Genomic DNA, 15,135 nt, shown 5'->3' on the forward strand with positions numbered 1-15,135 from the left:
TCAATGATTTCAAGTTGATAAAAAGATGGTCCTAGATTCGCAAAAAGAAGGTTTATTATGTTATGAGACTCGCCGACTGATTTCGGGGTTATCATTATCTTATCATATATAAAAAAATCCATCAGGTTCTGCTCGACACAACACGTCTTTAATAGCTCTTGTACTGGGCGAATATTGGGGGTTAAAATGTTGATGATTCTAATTTATAATGTGTGTGTGCGTAAACCGAGGTAACTTTTTTCACACTGATGGTAAACGAAGTGATGAGGTTAAATGCAGTAAAATCCGATAAAATCAAAGCCTTGTATAAAGGTCGAACAACAACAAATTAAAAAAAAACACCTATATTTCTTTTAAGGAACGCGAGTCGAGTGGGAGCGCGGCAGATAAGTGGTTACAGTACTTGCATGCTGTTCCATGGGTCGGTGATTTCATTCCCGGGCACTACCAATTTCCCAGCTGTAAATCGGTACCTAAGTTTACACTTGGGGAAGTCAAGGCGATCTAGTGCAGTTCCGGCTATGCTGCCTCCTTATGTGCCGAAGGCCTAGTATACGGGCAGGCATGTCTCTAGGGCCCCTTTCTTATCACAGACTAATGCTTATCATAATGCTGATAATACAAGGAACACAAAAGTCCCAAGCGTTAACTCAAGCACTACACGGGAGAGGCTGGCCTAGTCCTCCAGAGTAGCTGAAGTCTGCCAGACGAGCTTGTGTGTGTTAGCTGCCGACGCCTTCTGTATCTTTGGTAAGACCTGTGAAGTATACTGAAGTGATGGTGTTAATTAACCCCCTGTACTGAAGGTTTTCTCTCAGCTGAATATAATCATCTGGCAGTAGCAAAAAAAAGTTATTAACTGGAGTGATAAGCCTTTACAGTTTCTTCAGAAAAGTACGACCACAAGTTAACCAAATACATTCAGTCAAAAGATAAATCACGAAAGAGAAGACATACATCACTTAAAAGACATCTACTGGTCTATACTGTATATCAAAATGTTTTCAACACATAAATTTTCCATGTTCTTACCTTTTATTCTCAGTTACTGTATATTGATAGAAATTACCATTGCGAGTGTTCATATATTTTACCACTACGACATAATAGCCCTGACTGTTTATTGTTCTGTTGTTTCACTTTAACATAACCAGCGTTGTATTGTTACCATTCATTTATTAGATTACTATAACTGTACCAATACCTCTATTCTAGTGAAAAACCCCAAATAAAACATTAACATTAAAAATTATCTTATACTACAATACAAACCTAACACACAGAGGTTCATTTTATGGTTTGTTACTTGTGATGCACATATCTGAAAACAACTCCCAATGGACGAGTTGTTGGTTCTGAGAAAACACAAGAAATACACTCTGCCACGTTCGTAGAGTGATACGGTATATATAATTTGTAATAAAAGTTTACAGTCAATTCAATTTCAATTTCAATTGTTTATTCCTTGATCGAGGAAGCGGGATCCTAGTGCTGTCACTAGGTACTCCTGTACAATGACACCAGAAGCATCTGGCAAGTGTGACAAGTATATACAGTATAATTATTATAAAGGGGCTTACTAAAGCCTAAGGAAGGAAGGATATTCCTTTAACACATAATCAATATTATTTACAAAATATCAGGCCAATATGGGGAGGATCATCGTGTCTCCGTCAGGGGGTCGTGGAGTGGTGGTCCAGCAGGCGTCACGGAAGCGTTGTGTGTGGGGACATCTTAGGAGGTAGTGAATAAGGGTGCTGCTGTCGGGTCTTCTGCATAACGCACAAGAGCGTTGCTCAGGGGATGCGGGGATACCAATCTCCCAAGCAAAGTCATACCCAATGATGATACGGGCAGCAATCACGTCCCCTTTCCGCGACCCTTTCCCGTAGACGTACGAGAGGTCAGGAAGTTTACGAAGGACATCGTACCAGGTGGGCGGGGAGTCCAGGGGGATGGCTGCTTCCCGAGCTTCTCTCTGTTTGCGGCGAATTTGGGTCCTAATCTGTAAGAGTGTTCGAGGAACAACGTAGTCAGGTGTGGCCTTGTTGCAGCCAGTCTTGGCAAGGTCATCTGCTGCCTCATTCCCCAAGATACCGACATGACTAGGTATCCATAGGAATGTCACAGGACGGCCTGCATCCTGAAGTGTGGATGTTAACCCTCGTATTCGGAGGATGAGGTCCATATTTTCCCCTGATCCAAATGCGATCCCGTCGAGAGCAGACCTGGAATCGCAGCAGACAAGCAAGGGGCAGAAACCATCTGCTGCTTCCTCAGCGAGAAGGGCAGCAAGGAGGGCTATTAGTTCAGCCTGAATGGAGGATGCCCCGTCAGAAACTCTGAGAGACAGTTTGATAGGCTCAGGGGTATTAGGACGGGAGATGTAGACACCAGCCCCGGCCCTACCTGTAGTGGGGTCAACAGAACCATCAGTGTAGAGGACGACCCTACCTGGGGACCAGTGGGCGATCCTGGAGAGGTAGTATTTGCAGAGAATAACAGGGTTCACCTGGGATTTCGGGAGCGGTCCACCGAGGGCAATTACTTCAGGTTGAAAATCGAGCCAGGGAGAAGGAGACGAACCAGCAGCAGGGGTGACAACAATATCAGGCAGGAGGTCGTGTTCCTGAAGGGCTCGGATGAGTGACCCTCGCCACTGTCTTCTAGATGGAGGTCGGTCTCGGACAGCAAGAGTCAAGTTGGTTTGGACATAGTTGCCCCGAGGATCCCGTAGAATGGAAACGGCAGTTTTTAGGTAAAACTCCTGGACACGATCCTGTAAGGGGGAAAGACCAAGTTCGGTATATAGAGAAGTAGAGCGTGTCCACTGAGGAGCCCCAAGGATGATACGAGCAGCTTTCCTCTGGATAACTTCGAGACGGTTGACAGGAGTCCGACTAATTTGACGAGGGCAGGGGCGGCGTAGTCGACACAGGAACGGACAAAGGACTTGTACATGGTGAGAAGTACAGGGATGGTGGCACCAAGGGAACCCCTGCACATGGTAGAGAGGGGAGCGAGACGCCGAAAGCATATGTCTCGAAGATAGCGGACTTCAGGGATCTGACAACGTGTGCGAGTTACATACACACCCAGGTATTTTGTCTCATTAACCCAGTCCAAGGGCGTTCCTGATAAGAAAAGGGGTGGAGGTACAACACGACCGTGCCACATGGCTTTTGTTTTCGCAGTTGAAAGAAGGAAACCAAGTGAATCACACTCTCTGGAGACCAGATCAAGAGCTTCCTGCATGCTGAGGTAGTCAGGGGCTTGGAGGAGGACAACGTCGGCATATCCTGAGTGGACAACTTCTGTCGGCCACGGGAGAGATACAATGGAGTGCATGAGAGTGTTAAACAAGGTGGGACTCAGGACTCCACCTTGAGGGGTGCCGAGGTTCATTTCTTGAACAGGAGACATAGAGCCTTCAACGCGAACCCGGGCCTGACGTCCAGTGAGGTAAGAGGCAATCCATTGTAGAAGTCTCCCTTAAACCCCTAACCGCGCAAGTTCAGCTAAAATGAGGGCAGGCTGAGCCGTATCAAAGGCTCCCTTGATATCAAGGAAGACGGAGATGCGGGCAGTCTGATTGCAATAAAAGGAAGCAATGGAGTGTGCTGTGCTGTGATGTTGAATGAAACCATTGAGGGAGTTGTGGAAGCCGCCTATGGTGTGAAGAAGGCGACGATGGAGTATCCTCTCCATCATCTTGCAAACACAGGAGGTAAGACTAATGGGTCGATATTTCCCAGGATCTCCCGGCTTAGGGATGGGGATAATAGTGGCATTTTTCCAGTTGGACGGGAGAACCCCATGGTCATAAGACATATTGTAGAGAGCAAGCAAGGGGCCGTTAGGAATATTAGTACAGGCGTTGAGGACGGAGTAGGTTATCTGATCATCCCCAGGAGAGGTGTCTTTTCTAGAGCGACGAGCACTGTCAAGCTCGAACTGTGTGATGGGATGATCATTGGGGCAGGGGAGGTAAGAGCAGCACGAACAACAGGCTCAGACGCATCGATGCGGGCCTGCACTGCCTCCTGCATTGGATCTGGAAGTGCCTCAGGAGAGGAAGCTCGTGCCCAGTCCTCCATTAAAGAGCAGGCAAGGGAGGCGGGGTCAGGGTGGGAGGAGGCCTCCGTCGAGTACGCCGTATAGCATTAATCCGATTCCATACATAAGAGGGTGACGACTGGAACGATAGCGACCCCGTGAAGGATAGCCAGTCCGCCTCACGTATCCGACGGCGCTCCTGAGTTGCAAAGGAGCACCAATTTTTGAAGTCTTCCCAGTCCTCTGTAGACCGAGACCTCCGTATGGCAGAGTGGAGATCACGGGTTACCTGCCGGAGATGTCTCATGGCAGGGATACGATACCAGTAGTTGGTGGCACTTCTTGGGTGACGGGGAGGGCGTGGAGGGGTAGCGCGATTGACAGAGTCATACACGGCATCAACAAAATCAGCGCTGTAAGAGTCAAGGGACTGGGGGACAACATAGAAATCCGCCCAGGTAGAAAGGTATTGGGTAAAAGAAGGAACAGCATCTTGTGTGAGACGAAGGCGAGGGGATCGATAAGGAGCTGATGTCGGGACAGAGAAGGAGAGCCTGAGATGGGTAGTAACAACAAGATGGTCACCTTACAGAGCAGGCTCGGTGCAGACGGTAGGATGAAAGGAGGTATGACCGTTCAATAGTAAGCCGACATCAATGAAACGATGGGGGAGGCGAGTAGGATCGTCAGGACAAAGAAAGCGAACATCATCATCCCTATTAAGAAACTGTGAGAGATGTGATCCGTCAAGGGTACATGGCGTGGGATGATCCGGAGTAAGAGTGGGATGGCGGGCATTAAAGTCGCCAAGAACAATAGTGGGAATCCCATCATGGAGGTCGTGAAGAACCTGGGGGTCCAGAGAATCACTCTTGAAATGAACATTGACTACACGAAGGGTCCGGTCACCAAGAGCAAGGGAGACAGAAAGTAATTCAGACGGGGGTCCATGTGAGTCAGGTGAAGGGAGACGAACAGATGGAATGGTGTTACGCACAAGGGTGAGGAGGCCACGAGCCTGCCCACGGTACCGAGGCAGGGTGTAAACAGTATAGCCAGAGAGGCGGAGTGGAGTAACATCGTCTGTGATGGTTTCCTGAAGTAGAGCGACATCTACTTGATGGGAAAGCACAAACTGGGCGAGGTCTAAGTCCCTGGATGTTATATTGTAAGAAGAGGAGGGAACGGCTTCCGGTGTGAGATGAGTCGGAGGGGCTAGACAGGGCTCCAGAGGAGGTACCAAATTCTGTTGAGAAAAATGGAGAGGGAGGAGTGGGAGAGCGAGGGATGGATCCTCCATCTCGGGAGATGGAAGGAGGCGGGTCATCAGGGCTTGCAAAGTGCGCCCCTGTTGGGTCAGGGTGTCCAGAATGAGTTGTTGTTGCTTCTGCAATGTCGCAATTGTTTTCACAAACATGTCGAGTTGGGCAGAGAGAAGGTTGATTTGCTTGGAGTGGCGATCCAGACGGAGAGTGATTGTTTCCATAGAACCAACTTGGTGTACCTGTGCAGGAGCTGGAGGTGGCAGCGAGGATTGCCGAGGACCCGTCTGGGCAGGTGGTGGTGGTAGCGACGGAGAGGGACGGTGAGGGTTCAGTTGAGTAAGAGGTGGTGGTGCTGGTGAGAGACAGCGGGGGTCCGGGTGGGCAGGAGATGGTGGTGACTGTGTGGCAGGGCCGGCAACGACCTTGTTCCAAGAACGGTAGGGAGAGGGAGGGAGAGGGAGGGAGAGGAGAAAGGATGGGTGGTGGGGGTGATAGGGGGGATGGTAGAGGAGAGGAGATCAATGGGAAATCCTTGGTGGATGGAAGAGGCGGTGGTGGATAGGATTGAGGTTTGGTTGACTGGGGCTTCGTCAGAGACGAGGGCGGTGGTACAAGGTAAGTTTTCCCCGGGCGAGTGCCAGGACGCTGTGGGCAATTGGCATTCCAGGCGTGGTGACTGCCATGGCAATTGACACACCGTGGAATAACTGGGATTTTGTTCTGAATTTTCGATTTGCATTCCACTGTTTCGTGCAGGACCTGCGCAGAAACCGCAGGCGACCATCCTCGTTCACTCCCAGGCGCGGTGTTTCCACGATTGGCAACGACCACAGATTTTCGGGGTTCCGATAAATCGGTCGAGAGGACAGTTGTGAATTGGTCCTACATTCACCTTCGGAGGGAGGGGGCCCACCCACCAGCCGATGAGTTCGTTGGATGGACGTTTGGAGACCGGGTTGATGCGGCGTTCCATGTCCAGTAGTTGTGGGAGAAGAGGGCGAAGATCGTCGATAGGGATCTCCCAGGGTACGTGGCGAACCATTACCTTGGTACGACGAGTTTCTGGGGTAATGATGGTGAACTTCAGCATCACCTCCCCCTGGGGAGCAGGAAAGCCCACCTGAGTGAGCAGGTGTACCGTCTCGTCCATTTGTGTGGTGACTATCACGGCTGTGGGACCTCGGCGGAGGCGAAGTGTTGAGTCCTGAAGTGGAGAGCAGTGACGGAAGAACCAGGTCGTCCGTGTGCTCAGAGGCAAGTCCCGAGGGAAGGCGAGACGACGAAGGCGCGACGGTGCAGGGAGACAAAGGGAATCCCCTATGTCCATCGTCGGCGGAGGGTCGGTCATTGAGCCACATGTAAGCTCACTTGGGGAACCCGATGACAGGAGGAGTCCACCCTCTACAGCCCCAGAAGGGGTGCAAGGGGGAGCCGTGGCCCCTGCTGGAGACCCTGACTTCTGAGGTTTCTGCTTCTTCTTTGACGTGTCTTCAAGAAGAAAGTCGTCAGCATCACTGTCACCTACTGCCGCCGTTTCCAACGAACGGGAGCGTTTAACGGCGGGCATAGGGCACGTTGGCAACACTGCAGTCAGGTGGAGTGGTAATGACGTCACTGCTACTTCACACTATCACATTGCGCATGCGCAAACTTGAAACACTTTGCTCAGAGGGATCGGGTGGGAGGACCAGATGTTTTATCCCCCAAAAATGACAAAGTCCAAAAGTAAAAAAAAAAATATATGCCACTGTGCTGATAACTGGGTCTTACTATAGTTGTTTGCACAAGCTGGGATTGGTAGACTCGCTGAATTCGTCAGAAATACGAATTTTAAGGAGCAGTCTCTTACAGCCTTTGTTGACACTACGCACGCATACGCGTTCCTGAGTTTACAGTCCTGCTATAATAGTCGAGACAAGTGATCGTGGGCCCTTCGTGCCCTGTGGCGAGTCCGGCGGTACAGTTTACCAAGGCGTGATAGTTCGAACGCTCGCGCTTGGCTAGCGCTCAACCGCCGTCCGGCTCCGGCTGACAGCGTACAGCGACATCGTTTTCCAGATGGTCGTGGTTGTTATGATCATGGTCGTAGTTGTTATAATCATGGTCATGGTTGTTATAATCATGGTCGTGATTGTTATAATCATGGTTGTGGTTGTTATAATCATGGTCGTAGTTGATATAATCATGGTCGTGGTTGTTATAATCACGGTCGTGGTTGTTATAATCATGATCGTGGTTGTTATAATCATGGTCGTGGTTGTTATAATCATGTTCGTGGTTGTTATAATCATGGTCCTGGTTGTTATAATCATGTTCGTGGTTGTTATAATCATTGTCCTGGTTGTTATACTCATTGTCGTGGTTATTAGGTACTGTAAGTATCTAGCATACTATAGGAAGGAATAGAATAAAGGTTAGAATAATTAGTTAAAGAAATATTCGCCATAAGGAGAGGTTAAAATCCTAAATATAATTATTATGAATCACCGATGATCATTCAGTGATAAATTATATTATGAAGAGAAGTGACCTTGATTCTGGTTAGATTAGTCACCATCTGCTTAAGTCATCACCTGTGTTAAGTTATCATAGTCATCATCTACGTTAGTCAGTTTTAGGCCCATCTCACATGACTGACCGACCATCGATGTTCTTTCCGCGAGAGGGTGTTAGTTTTCAATGCGTCTTATTATTTACGCTGGTGGACGTAAGACCAGCTATCCTCACTGACGCAGCTATTGTCAATTTGGTGTTATTCTTGTTTATAAATGCCTTCTAATCTGTCTCAAGTCTATCTGTCCTGTCTATTGCCATCCCAACTGTCTGTTCGAATGCGTGGTGTTTGAATGTAAGCCCGTATGTACTCTTTGTGTCATCACATCTGTCTGTCTTATCCGTTGTTGGCGCGTGTCTGCCTGTTTGTCTAATGTGAACCAGTCAGTCAGCTGTCTGTCTGTCATGTTAGTTGCCATATTGTCTGTTTGTGCATGTATAAATCTGTCTATTTTTGTCAACCTCCTGTCTGTTTCACTGTCTATATTCACCCTGTGTCTATTGTAGTCATCTTCTCCATGCATTCCTGTTATTATCTTTTTATCTCTTCTCCTTTTCCATGTACAGTCAACCACAGGAATAAGTATACACTGTAGCTGTAAGGTCGTCTGGTAACGTTGAAACTGCGCATCCAGACGCATGATGAAACTCAGCTCCCCCCCACCTGTTATCTCAAACTATTTTCTGTTTCCCCTTCTTTATTCTTCTATTTACTCATCTTCCTTCCTTTACTAATCCAAACAACATCTAAAAAAAGAAGGCTCAGAGAAAAAGTGAGGGGAGGAGAAGGGAGTCATACGATAACTGCAATCGTCCAGCTGGCTGACAAAGTACAGCGACATCTTTTGCCAGCGTAAATAAAATGGTTAATTAATGCCTTCCAAAAGAAACCATCGACACTGGACAGGTTTGTTCCACTCTACGATATTTTTGCGATTTTTCCACCAAGTTTTATAAAAAACGATTGTGCCGTTTCGGCTGCCCAGAACAGACAGACACACGCCTAGTCCTATAGTATATTAGATAAGTTTATTTCTCTAGAAACAGGGCCGCCATTTGCAATGAATACACCAGTTTCAGACGACGTTCTCCAACAAATTCACCGCTGCAGCCGCAGGTAGTAGAAACGATGGCCTCTTCAGATCACAAATGCCACATTCAGGTAAGTTTTAAGGGTGTTTTTTTTAATGGTCTAAGTCATGGACATTTGGTAAGCGACGAAATGTGCCGTGGACATAAGAAACTCCCATGTTCACACCAGCTCAGCTGTCATGTATTCTTATCTGGTAGACTTTCCCTTTTTTCCAGTGCATTTATAGAGTATATCAGTACTAGATGGAGATACGAGTCAATTTAGAAGTAATGACATCGTCTGGACTTTGTTTTGTGAATGCATTGGGATATATCACCATTTATATTAACTAATGAGTAAAATTTTACTTTAACTACCATAAGTATTTGGATGTTTTGATTCGAGATACTGTAGGTTATATTGGGTAAATTTTAAGTGTTAGTCATCCCTTTACTTAGACATGAAGACTATGTTTTTTCTGATGGTTTACGATGTGTTATAAACGATTTTGACCTTCATTTCTATCGGAAATGACTAGTTTTGAGTAACCCCCCCCTCCCCTCCCCCTCCCTTATCGGTGTATGTTAAGCTAATCTTTTAACTTATAATATAACTCATCATACCCTAACCTAACTGTCATGGTTTTGGGTAGATCGGTGGTAGTAGGAGTCAGAGTATATTATATAAAGATAATAATATGTCATTTTTCTTATTCCTTACCGTTGAGTTCGATATCTTCACACTGATTACTTACAAGAGATTATGGCGTATCTACGTAGAAGTTCACTCCACCACTCGACTTTCCATGATTTATACTTGATAAATGATGATTTAATGAATTCCATTAATTTTCAACATCATCTAAGTTATTGGTTATAATTTGTCATCACCAATCAGTCATTACCTTGAGTAATAATAAGATAGGATCACAGATACGGGCAGATAATTGCACTTACATTTATTTGTCAAGCTTCCATACAATGATTTAAACTTTGCATGGATATATGAATCACCCACTTTCACGTTGTAATAAAATTAATCTTCTAAAAGAGAATTTTCAACTTGGGGACACATGTGATTACTCTACTGTGGGTATGACTTAACAGAGCCTTAATTCTTCAAGTGATACATTTACTGCCAGTCTGGATTGCTTTTGTTGCAACCAGGCTTCATCACAAGAACTTCTTTCCACGGGCCATAACAACAAAAAGTACTCTTGGGTTACCACACATAGTCTCCCGTCACTGACAGTCACTGTAGACGGTTGTCGCGGCAAGGAGAACTGGTAAGCGTGACTTGAATTAACCATTTAGGTGCAACCGACCAGCCTGGATTGCTTTTGTCGCAACCAGGCTTCCACACTTGATATTTCCACGGGGATAACAAACCTAGGTTAACACGCTTAGTCTCGTGTCGATCACGGTCACTGTAGACGGGTGTCGTGCAGGAGAGCTCGAAGCATGAATTGATTAACCATTTACTGTAGGTTTGATAGGCCAGCCTGGATTGCTTTTGTCGCAACCAGGCATCCACACGTGATATTTCCACGGGGCTAACAACCTAGGTTAACACGCTTAGTCTCGTGTCGACGACGGTCCACAGGACGGAGTGGCGGTGGAGGACTCTGTGTGGTGTGGTGTCCCGCTCCCTTTCAGGAAGGAGAGAGTCAAGACGACTTCTTAACTAAGCCATGGCCGTCGGGATACTACTTAAAATGAGGTTTTTGGGTGTGAAGCGATGAACAGTACAACACTGTTTCACTGCCCACCCCCCTAAAGGCTGGCAAACATACACTAATGGAAAATACATGTCCCAGTTATGCCTCGCCGGGTGTCTTATCTCTAGTAAAACAAACTTTGGAGTTGGTTGCGTGGGTAAGCCTAACGCAACCCATGACACTAACCTAACCTGACATATGACGTGTATTTACTTATGCGATCTAAAAATGTTCTGCTACACAAATCCCGTAGAGATAATGTATCTTATTGCTTAACGAACTTAATCCCATAGTCAAAATCTTAAGGCTCCCCAGATGACCAAAACCAAACTAATACCAATATTGTTTGGAATGTTTATACTATGAAATTTGTAGCAGGGGCAGCTAATATCCATTGAATTAGTTAATGTGCTTAGTAGTAATATTTCATATTCAACATGGCATTACTGTGTTGCACAGTAAAGCACAATTAATTAACTCATAATATTTATTTACAGAGCCGATCAGCCGAGAAGGTTGGACAACTACTTTCAGGGCTCATGAAGGCAGATGACAGAAATTACCAAAAGTAGATGTCTTTATGATTCGAGACTATTATCAAGAACTCCGCCATCCAGCTATGAAGCACGTTAAATAAAATTTGTCATTTGATCATCTCAAGCCCATCCCCTGGCCATGGTCGTCCCTAGTGACATGAAATAGAGAACAGTGATGAAAACTTCCATGTTGGAGTTATCGGTCTTCTGCATCAGTTTGGCACCCAGCAAGTAAATACACACGATGATACTTGAGCAGTAGTTTATTTTAACCTAAAATTAAGGTATGCCTGTGTATATCAACATTGTATATGGCCATAAATCCTGTATTTCTGCTGATAACAACACACACCACAGCTGGCTTCCTCGAGGTTCCCGCTCGGCGGCTCGAACAAACCAGTGACATCACAACCAGTCACAGAGCCTTTCGCAGTCACGTGATTTTTTAGCTACTTTAACCTTTATTTTTTGCACTTTTTGCCCAATTTATTTAAGAATATCGTTACCATAGTAAATTTAAGCGTCTTCTAAACCCATTGACCTGCCATCTTACGAAAAATTTCTAACCGACAACTCGTTTATTCAATCAATCAATAAAGGCTAGTGACGGGGGAAGGAGGTTCAGTGGAAGTTTAAAGGGGATGATGGAAGGGAATTTTAGTGAGAGAAAAAAGGTGCCGTGGCTTAACCCAGCTTGCGTGTGGGCAATGAGGCAGTGCCGTGATTGGTAAAGGGAGCTACACCACGCTCGGACTCAGCGGCAGGGGGCGGTGACCAGGAGATAAGTGGCTCCAGGCATCGGTCAAGTCGGTCAACGGACTGTATCACTGTTTGGAAGACCGTCATCGCCGCGGGTGCAGCGCGAACCCAAAAAGCGAACAGGGGGGCGCGCAAAACCAAAAGAAAACTGCACGTAAAGGTGGGTTAGTTGTGGGGTTGTTTTGGGGAAAGGTGAAGGTAAAGTCTTTGAGCTTTGTCAAAGATGAACGGAGCGAGATGAAGGAAGATTTTTGAGTCTTTGATCTTAAAATGTCGAAGTACTCATAGCATGGAAGGATGAGCTTATCATTGGAGAGGCTTTTAGATGAGAGTAGAAGAAAGATTTTGAGCTTTTTTGTCAAATTTGGAGTGGAGGTTAAGAGGAGAGTTAGGATTTTATTTTGTATTATTTATTTATTTATTTATTTGTTTTTTGAGTTGTTGGGTTGGGTTGTTTGTCTATTTGGAGGGGATTTTTGGGTTTGGTCAGCTGGAACTCTCGCGTAGGTTTGCTTTTAGTTCATAAAATTTCCTTTCATCTATTATTTAATTCTTCCGTTTCCATTCATGTACCCAAATCTATTACGGGCTGTAGAACGTGGTCCAGATCCGCGTAACAATAGTAATTAGTTTTTATTCCCTGACAGTGTGAGATAAAAAATGTTTACAATTATGAGACCAGCGGTGAGAGTGTGGGGGGTGGCATCAAGCACTCCTCCACCATCTACGCGGAGGTCTTTCTACTTGGCGAGGACATTAGGCTCGTATAACAGTATCCCGTCCTTCCCGCCCACTTCTACATCATTATCAAGGTAAGGAGACTTAAGGGTACAGCACAACCTTCAGGTGAAGAGTCTTTCCATGTGTATTAGGTTTATGGTGAGTTTTGAAAATATAACGAAACACAACCATCATATACACATAAATCATATACTACCGAAGGTAAAATATATCGAACTTTATCCTTGTGATGCTGTTCATATTTTGATTATATTATTATATTATGGTGCATAATCTTGTTTAGTGTTTACTATGTTCAGGGGACATGCCTTCATGTTGGACAACGCGAGTGGAAGTGTCAAGTGCAACGTCGATGAAAAAGTTGAATATGAATGATAAAATCATTTAATAAGAAGCGAGTCAATGAATTACATGTACAGAGTTGCGTTGTGTACAGTGTGTATGTGTGTGTCTGTGTGTGTGTGTGATTCTCTTCCAGCCAGCCTGTGCATCTCAAGCCTTTGGCAGACTCTGTGCCCGTGTCTTCAGTTGTAGGAAGCTGAAATTATGCGCGTATATCGAGCAGTGGTCCTCCCCACTCTGTTATATGGCAGCGAACATGGGTCTCATACAGGAGGTACCTCAAGGCACTGAAAACTCTTACCAACGTAGTCTACGTTCTATTCACCAGGTTTGCTGGTAAGACAAGAGTACCAACGCCAGCATTCTCGCTGACACCAACTGAAGGAGCGTCGAGACTGCCATTATCCATGAACAACTACGCTGGACTGGCCATGTTTCCCGCATGGACTACAATAAACTGCCAAAGCAACTGCTATATAGTCACCTAACGAATGGTACATGTAACGCTGATGGACAGCGGAAAAGGTATAAGGATAATCTTAAGACAAACCTGAAAAAGTACCAACTCGACCCCCTCACCTGGTAGACGATCACGCCACACCGAAACGCTTGGAAGAGCACCACAGGAGAAGCGTGTCAATAGTTTCGAGTCAACCCGACTGCATATCGAGGCACACAAGCGCTGCCGCCGCCCCTCCAGCACTAGATGTAGCCCTCCACACGTGCAACACATGTGGACGGCCCTGCCTGTCCTTTATCGACCTTTCGAGTTACCTCAGAGCTCGATTCCGAGTGACAGCCAAGTAGTTATAGTAGTGTGTGTGTGTGTGTGATTCTTTAGGTGTTTGCGTGTTTGTATGAGTGACTTTGTGTGTGGGTTTGCATTTATTTTGTCTGTGTGTGTTTGTGTATGTTCTTTGTGTATATTTTATGTGTTTATGTGTGTATTTGTTTGTGCTAACGAATTATACACAACTTACTAACATAATCAGCGTGGATGTGAGGGAGCTGAGCGAGAAGGCCAGATGGTTGGGGCCGCTAAACCTCAATTCTCGCCTGTACTTCGAGGCACACAAGGTGGGCGTAAAACACTCTAGTATGTTGAACAACATAATCACGGCACGACCTATCCACCACCAGAACATGATCGATACCCTCTTTCATCTCTGCAAGTGAGTATTTGTTGCTTTTGAATAATCGAAAAACTATTGAAATTTTTATACAGTCTATTTAACAACGTAGCATGTACAATATTGACAAAGGGCTTATTATCATGGAGCGTACAGGCCGTGTCCCCCTTAACGTCGAGATGCCTTCAGTGTGGCAGTAAGAATTACGATAAGAGCTTATTAATTAAGTGTCCTTCAGGTTATATGCATGTCTCCACTTACCTCCATGACCTTTAACCACCTTGGCCACTTAAGAGAGTCATTCACACACATAAATAGACGTACAGGACAGTTGGTTGACAGTTAATGATCATCTTACCAAAGATCAGCTTCCCCAATCACGTTAACTAACCATTAACCCATGTCGTTCAGACCTAAAGAAGCCACCAGTCATATTATAGATCTTAATGAGCAAGAGCGAACACCCCGTCAATCTTTGATGAAGATAACAGTTTCTGGCCAAACTTACGCTCCTCTCTGTCAACTATCTCCACCTGAGTTGTTCGAGATGATGAATGTACGCTTCACTTCGACGCACAAATGTGAAAAGTACTGGTACACGCTGTCATCCCGGTCAGATTACCATTACCATAATTATACATGAGAAAATCACCATCTTCACTTAATTATTCACATCACCTAAACTCACAGGAATTCCCTTACAATTCACAGCCACAGCATTCGGTTGTCTCTAATCATAGAATAGGTTATATTTTGACCTAATGGCACTAATGGCTGGAATAGTTATATCCTGTAGGAGGAGGGTAGGAAATAGATGATTGTCATTCCTAACTCAGACGGAAGCAGAGGTTTCTATCAGAACACTTGGGAACTTAAGTAGTAACAGACATCATTCACCTTGACGCTCCTTGGATCATTATTGTGTGTATAAAGTAGTATTTTTATGTTCTTACTTGAATCATTT

The 15,135-nt window shown here is 45.5% G+C and overlaps 1 long non-coding RNA gene across 1 annotated transcript; it reads left to right on the top strand.

The window, feature by feature from the left end:
- Positions 1–651: 651 nt before the first annotated feature.
- LOC121872487 lies at positions 652–15,121 on the top strand. The gene is made up of 3 exons (XR_006090092.1): positions 652–750; positions 12,606–12,770; positions 14,034–15,121. It is a non-coding gene; the product is annotated as an uncharacterized LOC121872487 (long non-coding RNA).
- The last annotated feature ends 14 nt before the right edge of the window (positions 15,122–15,135 follow it).

Source organism: Homarus americanus, unplaced genomic scaffold, assembly GCF_018991925.1.
Source record: "Homarus americanus isolate GMGI-L3 unplaced genomic scaffold, GMGI_Hamer_2.0 scaffold21683, whole genome shotgun sequence".
NCBI classification, from domain to species: Eukaryota; Metazoa; Arthropoda; class Malacostraca; order Decapoda; family Nephropidae; genus Homarus; species Homarus americanus.